This window comes from Pelophylax lessonae (genome assembly GCF_965119305.1).
Source record: "Pelophylax lessonae genome assembly, chromosome: 6".
In the NCBI taxonomy this organism is placed as follows: Eukaryota; Metazoa; Chordata; class Amphibia; order Anura; family Ranidae; genus Pelophylax; species Pelophylax lessonae.
Window position 1 is genome coordinate 204226597 of NC_138773.1, and position 14601 is coordinate 204241197.

Sequence of the window (14601 nt, forward strand, 5' to 3'; positions counted from 1 at the left end):
GAAACCAAAGTAGTATAGTGGGAAATATTTTCACTCAGCTTATCAGTAAGGATGAACAGAGTGATTTCAGAAACTCTCAGTTTTGCTTACAGTTTTTTTTTTAATGCCTATTTACAGGGTTTGTTTTTTATGGTAGCATTAAAGTGTGTTATGCCAAACATCAATTTGCATTGTGTTAAGGCACCACTTCTAATTGAATGGGCTGCCTAATGCACAAAATCATTTCAAAACAATTTTACCTTTTTGATTTACTTTTAAATGCTGTGCATGTTTTCTTTCTGTATAAAAAAATATTATATGACTAATAAGGGACCATTTTGTAGCACAAGAACAGGTTTAGCATAGTTAAAACAGCTTATGTAATACCAACAAACACCAAGCCTAATTTTGCTTTTCTCATTAAGTGCAGTGAAATTTGCCTAAACCACCAAATGTATCTGAAGACTCCTAAATTTTCACACATATGTTAGAAAAATAAAAATTTTAACTTTACTCATCCCTACAAATCAGTAATTCCATAGGAAAAATTCTAACTTTTATGCTGCTGCCTCTTTTATCCACCAATGGATGTTTATTAAGCAGTAGGCTGCACAGCAAAGTTATATTAAAGCGTATTTCAACCATAATTTATTTTATTATGTTTTTTATATTGTATTTATTTAACTATTTTATATAGTGGGGGGGGGGGGTGGGATTGCAACCCCCCGTTACATTTACACTGCTCTAGTAGGGACTATATCTGCAAGAAGGAAGGTCCCAAAAGCAGGTTGTATTAGGTACTGATTTAATCCAACACATTTCAGAGGTCCTCCTTCATCAGGAACACAAAGAACACAAACGATTGTGCTCATTATACACTATTGACTAATATGTTTGTGATAAAGGATATTGAGCATAGATATGTAAGGAAATAAAATATGGAAATAAAATTAAAAAAAAAATAGCTATATAATTAGAAAAATAATAATATAGAATATATAATTACTTCTTAGATTGCACGCTCTAACGAGCAGGGCTCTCTGATTCCTACGGTATTACAATGTATTGTATTTGTACTGTCTACCCTCAAGTTGCAATGCACTGATTAAACTGTCAGTGCTATATAAATCCTATATAATAATAATAATAATTAACATTTAAATAAAATGATATGTAAATGCATATCATAAACTGGTATGCCTTTAATACATTATAGGAACAGAATACACACAATTATTAAGCATAGACCAAAATTCGGCATTAATTGTAATTAAAATTATAATGTATTGTAACCAGTGTTAGACTGCAGTTTTGCTTATCCTGAAAGGATCTTAAATACAATAACATAGTGGCAGAAGTTTGATGTGGTTATGATTCCAACAATAGTGAGATAACATTATGACAATGTAATTAAAATCCAACATTTTACTGTAACTATAAACATTTATAGGAGACTGGTGCTTCCTTATTACTGTTAGCAACATACCCTAAATAACCTCACTCTTTTATTAGTAAAATGTACACATCACTAAGACTAGTTATCATGCTCAGGACAGCCAAGCACTTTAACCACTTGACCTCGGAAGATTTTACCCCCTTCATGACCATGCTTTTTTTTTTGCGCAACGGCACTGCGTTACTTTAACTGACAATTGCGTGGCTGTACAATGCTATAACCAAACAAAATTGATGTCCTTTTTTCTCCCACAAATAGAGCTTTTTTTGGTGGCATTTGATCACCACTGCATTTTTTTTTTTTTTTGTCACTATACACAAAAAAAGACTGACAATTTTGAAATAATAAAATCAATATTTTTTGCTTTCTGCTATAAAACATATCCAATAAAAAAATTCTTTAAAAGTTTAGGCCAATATGTATTCTGCTACATATTTTTGGTATAAAAATAATAATATAATATTAATATTAATATCCCAATAAGGGTATATTGGTTAGTTTGCGCAAAAGTTATAGAGTCTACAAACTATAGGATAATTTTTTTGTTTACTAGTAATGGCGCCAATCAGCACCTTTTAGCGGGACTACGATATTGTGGTTGGGACACTAACTGACACTTTTGACACTTTTTGGGGACACTAATTAAGTGATCAGTGCTAAAATTATTCACTGTCTTTGTACTAACGACACTGGCTGGGAAGGGGTTAAACATCAGGAATGATCAAGGGTTAACTGTGTGCCTAGTCAGTGTTTTCTAACTGTGTGGGAGGTGCTTCTACTAAGGTAAAGCATTGATCCATGTTAATGTTTTGCAGGAACACAGGATCAATGCTTTCCCTACTGACAGAACAGCGATTTGCCTTCTTTCCATAGGCAGATTGCTGTCATGCATGTGTACCGATTGATCAGCGTGTGCCGACAGACATCAGGTCTACCGCAATCTCTGATCAGCTCCTGCTACATAGAATCACAGCGAGAGTGACCCACCGGCAGAACGCACTCGTGCCTGATACCTGGAACTGCAGGATCATGTATATATGCATAACCCTGCACAGCGCGACCGCCCTGTAGCAGTAAAACTGCTATAGGGCGGTCGGCAAGTGGTTAAAGATCAATATTCTAAACAAGCACCAAAGGTGCCACATTGGACTGTAAAATAACTTTTAATTGATTCTTATATTCATATAATTCTAGTTGATTATTTTCATTTTTATATAATCACATTATATATAGTATGCTTAGGCACATTGGGGTTTATGTGACACTCTATTACTTTAAAGGTTTATTTATTTGTTGCTCCATTGAGGTTCTGCACTTTGTTTTACAAATAATAACTAGACTAGAGCAGTGTTTCTCTATCAGTCTCCATTCACACTAATACGACTTGTCAGCCTGACAAGTTGAGGTCCATCGCGGTCCGTTGTGTGGTACGGGAACCGTTCTAATAGGAGCGACACAAGTCGCTCCGACTTAGAAAAAGGTTCCTGTACTACTTCGGGGCGACCTGGAGCGACTTGCATAGACATTCATTCTGTGAAGTCCGTGCAAGTCGTGCCGAAGTCGCGCTGCACGCGACTTCACAGGTCACCCCCGAAGTCGTGCCGCTTCAGTGTGAATGCGGTATCAGGGTGCAATCTGGGTTCCCCCCGGGGTGCCACAAACACAGAACCCAGCGTCATGAGCTGGCTGCCAGCACCATAACAACCAGTGATGGTCTAAGGCCAGGACATGTGGCATCATTCATTGCTCTGGCATTGGCGACTGGCTCTCCTGCACTATGGCAGTACATGACTCTGATGCAGTGCAGGTGGCATGCAGGGCCACCCCATCATTCAGGAAAAGCAGACGTCTGTTTCATCCTGACTTTCTCCACCTCCTCTCCCCTGCTGCGCTGCTGGAGCCAAAAGGTAGGGCTTTGATGTGAAGATGGGATTGTGTGATAGGGGAGCTCTGTGATGGGGGGACTGTGTGACTGGGGGGCTCTGCAAAGCGGGAACTGTGTTACTGGGGGGGGGGCTCTGTGATGGAGGGATTCTGAAGTAATTAATAGGGGCTTGGTGGTGATGGCAGTACACTAATGTGATAAGCAGTATCTGATGAATAGGGGTGACTTACATGTAATGGGGGGCTGTCATGTATGGGGGGGCCCTCTGATTTCTATTTAGAATTCTAATGTGATGGTGTACTCTAAGGAGATGGGGGACCTCTGGTATGATGGGGCACCTCTGATGTGAGGGGGGGGGGGGGGCTTGTGATGTGAAGTTAATTTCATCAAGATGGTTGTGTGCTTTTTCCCAGCCTTACTTTTCCCATTGGTAAGTAACAGTTAAATTTTTTACATTTTAGACTGGGGTGCCTTGAGATTTTACTTACTTCTAATGCACGCTGAACATTATAAAAATGGCAGTAGCATTAGCTGTAGAAAGTTGTAGCTGTGGAATGAAAAACGTCCAGTGTGCATGAGGCCTAAAGGGGGCTTTGACTGAAAAAGAGTGAGAAAGGCTGGCCTGGAGTTCAATATTTTTTAACTAAATGCTAATATTCTGCCTTGCACTCCATAGGTTGATATTCCAATAAATATTTTCTCACAATAAATATTTTTTTCAAACTGTGCACCAGTTTGTGCACTGGTGCGCAGTCATGTTGGAACAGAAAGTGGCCATCCCCAAACTATTCCCACATAGTTGGGCACATGAAATTGTCCAAAATGTCTTGGTATGCTGATGCATTAAGAGTTCTCTTCACTGGAACTAAGGGGCCAAGCCCAACCCCTGAAAAACAATCCCATACCATAATCCCCCCTCCACCAAATTATTTGGGCCAGTGCACAAAGCAAGGTCCAAAGCAATTGAGTTTGGGGTGGAGGAACTTGACTGGCCTGCACAGAGTCCTGACTTCAACACCTTTGGGATGAATTAAAGCGGAGACTGTGAGCCAAGCCTTCTTTTCCACATCAGTGCCCGACCTTACAAATGTACTTCTGGAAGAATGGTCAAACATTCCTATAGACACGCTCCTAAATCTTGTGGACAGCCTTCCCAGAAGAGTTGAAGCTGTTATAGCTGTAAAGGGTGGGCCAACTCAATATTGAACCCTACGGACTAAGACTGGGATGTCATTAACGTTCATTTGCTTGTAAAGGCAGGTGTCCCAATACTTTTGACAATATAGTGTACATGCTAAGTATGCCGCTTTGTAAAAATCAAGATTTTTTTTAAATATTACTCAGGGTTGCATTGATGTCATTGTGAGTGTATTTGATCTACTTGTAAAAATGTTACTTCTAATAGAAACTTTTGCAGCTTGACTTAGATTGTATCATGACCTCTCAGAAACTATTGATGAGTCAAAATATAAACCATGCCATCTTTTTTTCATCTAGTAAGCCATTTTATCATCCCTCCTTGTGAACACACCATAACAGAATATGTTAAGATTATATGCAGACGTGTCATTTTATGCATTAATAAGTAATAGGGCACTAACAGGACTATGTCACAAGTATTTAACAAGCCTTTTATAAAGACACTACCATAATCCAAAAATGTTTTTATGATAGTCTCTAAAGTGATCTGTAAATACATTGCATGCATATTAGCAAAATATTTATTTCCTTTATGACACTATAAAAAGAGACGTTTTATGTGTACATGTGCTCCTTTTAGATGTTAATGGTACATTAGGGGCAATAATAAAAATTGCAGCGTCATGAACTCAAATGAAGTTCACAAAGACAACACTAATAAAGGGATCTATGTGCTATATCCTTACACTTAGGCCAGCTGTAAAAAAAATAAATAGTTTTTAGGTTCATTAAGGACTACACTAGATGCAGATGGGTGCATTTTTAAACGCAATATGAATGCTGTACAAATGCATATGCAAGAACAATGAATGTATTTAAATGAGCCTAGATCATACCATTGCAGTGCTTTCATGTGTGTTTAAAAAAAGTACACCATGGTGCATATTTCCACACCTAAATCTACTGCAAACGCATGGAAATGTTACTCAGTAAAAAAAAAAAAAAAATTACAAAAATAATAAAAACAATTGCACTGAAAAGGCACTACAAATGCATGTAAATGCACTAAAAATGCAATAAAAATGCATGTATAGGCAAATGCAGAAAGCACAGTAAGTGCAGAGATTGTGATGTAAATGAGCCCCAAACCTAATATTAAATGGTGTGTCCCTTGTTTTCTTTCACAAAGGTTTTCATTGGGTTTTTGCAATTAATTACAAAATAAAGAAAACATTATACACAGAAAAATGCAATATTGGCGACAAGGGAAAAAAAAAATAGTAAAGGCTGGAACATATAAATGTACGTATAAAAGTATAAGTAATGTGGCGCTTGCTCTAGTAATTAGCCGTACACAATGGTTACTAAGAGGAGTAATAGTCTCATGAAGCTAGAGAGTTAGGTAGTCCATACACAGTTCAAACTATTAATAGGCACGCTGAATGTACCAAACTGGTTGATTGATCCACTTGGGTACAAGCAGCCTGGAGGAGAAGCAACAGCATGCTAATCTTCCCAGTGAAAGGCTGTAAGGGGGGGGGGGGGGTGTCAGGACAAGTCTGATCATTGGAGGAGAGCAGCCTGATCAATGAGTGAACTAATAGTGCTATGTGTTTTATTGAAAATTAAATTCACAATTCTAATGCTATAAATAAAGTGCAAAGAGTAGATAATCCCACACTGACAAGATATCATTCACAAGTGGGGATTGATACCATAGTCCCAGTGCTGTCAGTGAAGTTTATATTATTCACTAAAGTGCTATCAGTAAATGTCCATGCAAGCAGGAAAATATATTAAAACTTCAAATCCAATGTCTGCTATTCATACATTTCTCAATCTGTGCAATTCTGTCAATAGTTGATCCAAAAAAATTCACTCCACCCTGCTGTGCTCACAGACCCTTACATAGTTACATAGTAGTTGAGGTTGAATAAAGACAATAGTCTATCCAGTTCAACCTGTGTAGGTGTGTATGGCCGTAATCATCTCTCATACCCCTTAATGTTCTGATCCTTGAGATGTATGTCCAAGAGTCTTTTGAAAGTAGCCATACTTCCTGCAGTAACCACCTCTTGTGGTAGAGAATTCCACAATCTTGTTGCCCTAACAGTAAAGAACCCCCCCGCGTTGCCTGAGGTTAAAACGCTTCTCCTCTAATCGCATTGTATGTCCTTGCATCCTCATGCAATCCTTGCGACTGAATAGCTTTTTTTCTATGCTGAGATCACCATTGAGGTATTTGTAAATTGCTATCATGTCCCCTCTCAGGTGTCTCTTCTCCAAGGAGAATAAATTAAGCGATTGTAGACGCTCTTCATAATTGAGGTCCTCCAATTCCCTAATTAGTTTAGTTGCCCTTCTCTGGACTCTCTCCAGCTCCAACACATCCCTCCTGTGGTCTGGCGACCAGAACTGGACAAAATACTCCAGATGCGGTCGGACCAGAGTTTTATAAAGTGGTAGAATTATAGTTTTATCTCTGGAATACATCCCCTTCTTTATGCATGCTAATATTCTGCCAGCTTTGGCAGCTGCCGCCTGACATTGCATGCTATTGAATAGTCTATCATCAACCAAGACTCCCAGATCTTTCTCCATTTTTGATTCCCCCAAAGGTTCTCCCCTTAAAGTGTATTGTGCTTTTATGTTTTTAGTCCCCAAGTGCAAAACCTTACACTTCTCCACATTAAACCTCATTTGCCATGTCGTTGCCCACTCTGTTATTTTGTTCAGGTCATTCTGTAAGATATCTGTCTCATGCTGTGTAGTTATTGCTCTGCCCAATTTTGTGTCATCTACAAAAACTGATATAGAACTTCTGATCCCGTCCTCAATGCTGTTTATGAATAAATTGAACAAGGTTGGTCCCAGGACTGAGCCTTGGGGGACCCCACTTACCACCCCAGACCAGTCTGAGTATGCGCTATTTATTACCACCCTTTGGACACGCCCTTTCAGCCAGTTCCGTATCCAAGAGCAAACCTTGTGGTCAATGCCTGCAGACCTTATTTTATAAATTAAGCGCTTGTGGGGAACTGTATCAAATGCCTTAGCGAAATCCAGGTACACCACATCCACTGGTCTCCCCCTATCTAGCTCACAGCTCACCTCCTCATAGAATGTTAACAGACTGATTTGACAAGAACGCCCATTCGTAAACCCGTGCTGATTACTGCTGATGATGTTGTTGTCTTTAGCAAACTCTACGATATAGTCCCTTATCATCCCCTCCAGAAGTTTACATACAATCGATGTCAGGCTGGCCGGCCTATAATTTCCGGGGACATGCCTCTGCCCTTTTTTGAATATCGGTATCACGTTAGCTTTCCTCCAATCCCCTAGTACATTTCCTGTCATAATACTGTCAGCAAAGATCAGGAACAGTGGTCTGGATATAGTTTTGCTAAGTTCTTTGAGTACTCTCGGATGTACACCATCCGGGCCTGGTGATTTATTTGTGTTAATTTTATCCAGCCTTTCCCTGATTTCACCCTCTGTTAGCCATAGCGGCAAGCCCTGTGAATTACTGCTAACCGTACAGTCATGGTCAGTGTACCCCTCCTTTTCCTGTGTAAAGACTGAGGAGAAAAAAGCATTCAGCACGGTTGCCTTTTCAGTGTCCTCTGTAACCATCCTCCCCTCATTGTTAATTATGTGTGCAATATGCACTGCCCTAGTTTTTTTGCTGTTGATATATTTAAATAATTTGTTTGGGTTCTTTTTACTATTCTCCGCTATTAGTCTCTCAAAGTTGATTTTAGCTATTTTGATTTTGTGTTTACTTTTCTTATTTGCCTCCTTGTATTGCTGGAAAGCCGACACTGTGCCCTCTGATTAAATTTCTTGAAGGCCATTTTTTTCCCCTAATAAGTTTTTTAACATTACAGTTTAGCCAGCCAGGTTTAGCTTTGTCTCTTCTAAATTTATTTCCCATAGGAATGCACTGCGAGATACATTTGTTTAATATGTTCCTAAAGCATTCCCATTGTTCCTCCGTGGTCAGTGTTCCTAGGGTTTGGTCCCAGTTTACCCTTTCCATCATTGAGCAAAATTTGGGAAAGTTTGCCCTTCTGAAGTTTAAGGTTCTTATGTTCTCCTCTTGCCTTGTTATATTGTTATTTACGCTAAATGTGATCATCCTGTGATCGCTAGAGCCCAGGTTGTCCTGGACTCCTACCTCCGAGATTAGGTCTGGGTCATTAGTGATTAATAGATCCAGCACTGCATTTTCTCTAGTAGGATAATCCACCAACTGAGACATGTAGTTGTCCTGTAAGGTTTCCATGAAGAGACGGGCCTTCTGTAAGTGTGTAGTCCCCTCTTCCCAGTCAACGTCGGGATAATTGAAGTCCCCTAATATGATGACTGATCCCAGCTTTGCCACTTTACCCAACAGTGATATAAATTCCAGCTCAACCTCCTCCCTTTGGTTGGGTGGCCTATAACAAACCCCCACAATTACTTTTCCCTTTACTTCTTCCCTATGGAGTTCTACCCACATGGATTCTAACTCCTTACTCATCCCTTCCATAATATCACTCCCCTCTATCACCCTTACATTATTCTTGACATAGAGACATCTTTTTCCTACCCTGTCCTTTCCGGTACACAGAATACCCTTGGATATTGGCCAGCCAGTCATGTGAGGGGTAGAACCAAGTTTCTGTTATTCCCACAAGGTCTATGTCATGTACCAACATTTCCAACTCACCCATTTTATTATCTAGGCTCCTGGCATTTGCATATACCCCTCTTAGTTTTGTGGAAGTTGATATTGAATGGTGCTTATTTTTATTCCTGTTTGGTCTGAGGTTTGCCCGCACGGACCCCCCAATTGACGTTATGGATTTACTGTCACTGCTGACCCTAATACTGCCTTCTGTCCTTTGCTCCCTCTTGTCTGACTCTACTTCTGAGCCCTCCCGCTGTCTCCTATTTTAAAAGCCCTCCAACTTGGTGGCCATCTTTCTCCCCAAAAGAGCTGTACCATCCCCATTAAGGTGCAGCCCATCCTTACTAAAGAGTCGGTAGCCGACTGAGAATTCAGCCCAGTTCTCCAGGAACCCAAACCCCTCCTTCCTACACCAGTTCCTCAGCCACTTGTTAAGTTCCCTAATCTCCTTCTGCCTGTCTTGTGTGGCTCGAGGTACCGGCAGTATTTCAGAGAAAACCACCTTGGAGGACCTATTCCTCAATCTATTCCCCAAGTCCCTGAAATCTTTCTTTAGGATCCTCCACCTTCCTCTTACTTGGTCATTAGTGCCCACATGCACCATGATCGCTGGGTCGTCCCCAGCCCGACTCAATAATCTATCTACCCGATCCGCGATGTGCCAAACTCGAGCGCCCGGTAAACAACATAGTGTCCGGCTACCGCGATCGTTTCGACCGATTGCCCTCTCTGTCCTCTTGATAATTGAGTCCCCCACTACCACAACCTGTCTAACCTTTCCTGAGTCTCGGCCCCTCTCCTTCTTGGAGCCGCCACTGCCCTGGCAGCTGGGGGAGGGTGCCTGCTCCAGCACTGCCACCCCTGAGCTGATATCCCCATCAACATGCAACTTGGCAAATTTTGTTAGGGTGTATCAACTCAGGACTGGCCTCCCTGGCACTCTTCCATCTACCCTTCCTAATGGTCACCCAACTGCCTACCTCTGATGATTGCGTCTCCACGTCTCCACCCTCCCCTATGCTGGCCCCTGCCAGCACCTGATGGGTAATGTCCAAGCTCCTTTCCAGGTTGTTGATGCTAAGCAGTGTTGCCACTTTGTTTTCTAGATCCAGGATCTGGGCTTCCAGAGAAACAAGTTACTCACATCTTGCACAGCAGTATTCTCCCTCGATTGGTTCATAGAGGAATGCATACATGCAGCAAGAAGTGCACTGAGTGGCATCCCCAATCCTGTCGGAAATTATTACCCTCTACTCTATGGGGACAATTAGTAATGACCCGCTATTCCTTACCTACACTACCTCTATCTCCCCTGGTACTAACGCTAAGATACTCACCAGTTGCTAAGATACTCACCAGTCGCTAAGATACTCACCAGTCGCTGAGATACTTACCAGTCCTCCCAGGTACTCACCAGTCGCAAGGTATTCCCTGACAGACGGTTACTCCCAGGCGCATGCTACACAGTCACAAGAAAGTCCACCTATCTGTGGTCCACCTATGTGTAGGGTTTTAGTTCACCATGGATATAGACCCATATTTTCATACAAATCCAGTAGTGCTTCAATGAGACATCTTCATGCGGTTCTCCACTCCTGCCCAGATGCTGGAATTCCTTTGAGGAAGCATGTCCTGCTGTAAGAAGATTCATCCCCAGAGGCTGACTATGTGTGTTTTCACTTACATGCCAGTTATTGCCGTGTGTATCATGCGGTGGAGCCTAGACTATCCGTGTGCTTATACCTGGTGCTGGGGGACAGCACTGTAAAATGTGAGTGTATTGTTTTTAGCTTCTTTTAAATAAAGTGAGTGACCGGTTTGCACTAAGAACGTTTCCTGTGCTTTCTCCTAAATGCCGGCATCCTGGGAAGAGTGAGAGAAACGTATGCATTAGCTGTTAAAGAGGCGGAGAGACACAAGAAAGATCCTGGTGGTAAAATCCTTAAAGAGTGGTGAAATCCCCTTTGGAGTGGATTTCAAATCAGCAAGCTTATTTTTAAAGGCAATACACATGAAAAAATGTGTCTATAGATAACACATAATTCTTTTAAATACTGGAAATGCATACACACTATGGGCTGGAAATGCTGGACAACACTTTAATTTACTTAAAATTAAGTGATTTTAAAACCAAAATTGACAGAGGATAAAGAATCAGGCTCTGCACAATAATGAGCCATAAAAGTGTTGATTAAAGACCACGAGGCCACCCTACAGATTACATCAGAAGCTACATGGCATGAAGCTGCCCAAGACGTAGACACACTCCTGTACAAGTGAACTGTCACTGCCTCCAGAGTAGCCAAGCCCTTAGCTATGTGAGCATGTCAGATGGCCTGGACAATCCATGCCACAATAGTCCTATATGAGACACGTTTCCCTTTGTCCTTTCCGGCAAAAAGGGGATCTAAAAGCCTGAAGTTAGCCATAGCTTGTAGATATAACTTCAGAGTCTCTGAGCAACTCCTAGAACCTTTTGATTCCTGAAACTGACCCAAAGAAAGGCACTGCTGAGAGTCTTACTCAGGATCCCCTGTTAACTAGACAGGCGTCCAGAACAATTTCTTGGTTCCCACGAAAGACTGATGTTACCTTGGGAGTTGAGTCAAGCATAGGTTACAGCACCACTTGATCTGGAAAGAACGTTAAGAATGGTAAGTTCCTCCATTTTAGCCACCAGGAAAGACTCTCTCTCATGACTGAGGTTATCTAGATGACATGAATTCTGCTTTTTGGCTCCCACTTCTGGAGAAACCCTTTCTGGAAGGGCCACATCCTCCAGAGTGCACACTTGACCATCAGAGTAATAGACACCATAGTGACAATCATTTTAGACACTGAGAGGCTCGCAGGTGGAAAGAAGACAGGGCCAGGAGTATTCTGTTCTGGATTTCCAGGATCTAGAGGCAAAGCAATTGAGCTCTTAATTGTATTAAACCCTGAGGTACACACGAGACTGCGTGGGATCCAGGTGGCTCTTTTTCAGATTCAGCAGCCAGCTGAATTCGAGGAGCATTGAAAAGACCTGAGCTCTGTGCTCCAGCAGCTGCCCTCTGTCTTGGGACAGTAGGAGAAGCTAATCCAAGTAATGATACAGGCACATGCCCCTTGTTCTGATTAAAGCGTTAACAGCCAAAAAGATCTTGAAAAACACACAAGGCGATGTTGAAAGCCTGAATGGTAGACAAGTGAGCTGGAAATGGTCTTGACCCACAGGGAACCGAAGGAACTTGCAGGAGATTTCTGCAATGGGCACATGAAAGTAAGCATCTTTAGGTCTATGGAAACAAACCAATGGTTGGATCACCTGTGAATCATGGACAATGTTTCCATCTTGTATTTCTCATTTTGATGAAATTGTTTTAGGTGCATGAGGTCTATAACCAGCCTCCATGAGATGTTCTTCTTCATGACCATAAAGAGGGGTCAGTACATGCCCTGAAATCTCTTACATCGTGGAACTGGCACAACAGCACTTTGCGATACCAGTGACTTTACCTAATATAAGAGTATATGCTTTTTTCCTCAGAGTAAGGAAAAACCCTGGAAACAAATCTGAGATGAGGGGGATTTCTGAAGGACCATGTCTGTCCTGAAGAGAGACTGTATTGATGGTCCAATAGTCTGAAATTAGGCCCAAACTTCTTGGCTACCCGAGGTTGACTTTTTAGCAGACTTCTGAGGAGATGACTGACCTCTTCAGCAGCTCTTCCTAAAATCCCGACCTGGTCTGTAAAAATGTGCATCCCTCGCAACTTTGTTTTCTAGACTCTTCCAGTCTAGCAGGTGCCAGTCCTGAGGCAAGAACCCTGACTTGCTACCTGTGGCATGGGCTATGGTGCTATTAATCTTGTTGCCAAAAGGCGAAGCTCCCTCAAAAGGGATCTTACACCACACCTGTTAGAGGTGGGATCAGCAAGCCATGGCTGCTTGCTTTGTTGTAACTGACAAGAGCATAACCCCCACCACCCTGTGAATTATGTCAATTGTAGCCTCACCATGGAAAACCCATTGCAGCATTGGCTCCTGACCTTCTGAGTTTCGGGCCACTTCATCTTAAATGCTGCGTCTACATTTTCCTTCCAAATTTTAATCACTTTAAACATAGCTAAATCTCCCTTGCCACTAAAGCCCGATCTGCGTTCATACTGCGCTTCAGAGGCTACTGACAGACGAAACATTTTTGATGCCCTGTTTTAACCCCATTTCTGCCAATAAATGTGCTGCAACCACATGCATTGCATGCGTTCATAAGGCGGCATCACTAGAAGTCGGGTCAACTGTGCTTTGGGCATCACAGGCACAGAATTTAAACATCCCCTTCCGCTGCCTATTGCAGCTTTTGGAGGATGGTTGGCGGGCAGCAGAAATTCAGCTCAACCACGCATTTTTTTGCTGCCCCCCAACTGCAGGTGTAAACAAGGCCTAAGGCTTTGTACACATAGCATACTACAGCGAGGCATTCTGTGCACCCTCATGCAGGCCATCCCATTGATGTTAAATGGGGCACAGCAGCTGCACTGGAATGCACAGGTGTTCCCATCCATGTCAATTGGGATGCAGTGGCTGCATGGGCACAGCCACTGTTCTCAACTTGACATCCATGTGGGTGCATGTCCCTGAACTCACAATGTTTGCGTTTGGGGCCTTGGTGCCATGCACCTACACCCGCACATATTTCAGATCTGTCCCTGCAGCCGCTGTGTCCCAATTGACACAAATAGGACTGCCTGCACAGGGTTTCACAGAACACCTGTCCTCCATGGGCGTACGCTTTAGTATACCCCATGTAAACTAGGCCTTACTAGGAATTTAGCAAGAGTTTTGTAAGTTATTCTGTGTTTATGTGTGCAAGTAGGGATTTTAGTGTTTTTTGGGAAAATAGCAATTTGATAAACATTTGTGCAAATAGTGCATGGCCTTAAAAACCTTCTTTTTATTCTACTGGTCATGTGCTTTAAGAAAATATATGGTTTTTGGGGGTCTTTTACAAACTCTGAAAGCTGTAAGGGAAAACTTAAAACCTTTGGATTTTTAGAGAAATTTGGATATTTACATTTTTGCGTACATTTAATTTTTACTGTTCCGCAAAAAGGCGCAATTTAAAATTTACAAATATTTTTTATTTATTAACTCAATACAGGTTAAGCTTTTATATTTAGCAGGGATTTTTTAAAATTTGCAGTGTTTTATCTGCTAATAAAGATTTTAGTGTATTTTCAGTGAAAATATTGCTTTGATAAACATTTGTGCAAGCATTGCGGGGCCTTAAAAATCAGTAGCACCTTCTTTTAGTTCTACTAGTCATTTGCTTTCAGAAAATATATGGTTTGGGGGGCCTTTCACAAACTGTGAAAGCTGTGAGGGAATATAAAAAAGCAATGGAAAAAGTGCAAAAATGGTCCGGCCAGCTGAGTTTAAAAGTGGACCTCAGGGCCTGGCAGCGAAAGGGATAATCACGAAAAC

General features: G+C 41.6%; 2 protein-coding genes across 2 annotated transcripts in view; both read left to right on the plus strand.

Moving 5' to 3' along the window:
- The window catches only part of LOC309558932 (uncharacterized protein), a 754545-nt gene that overhangs the window by 661139 nt on the left and 78805 nt on the right, over positions 1 to 14601 (plus strand). The gene's annotated exons all lie outside the window — the stretch shown is intronic.
- Positions 1 to 14601, plus strand: part of LOC309558933 (carboxypeptidase O-like) — a gene marked incomplete at both ends in the record, with an annotated part of 53437 nt that overhangs the window by 814 nt on the left and 38022 nt on the right. The gene's annotated exons all lie outside the window — the stretch shown is intronic.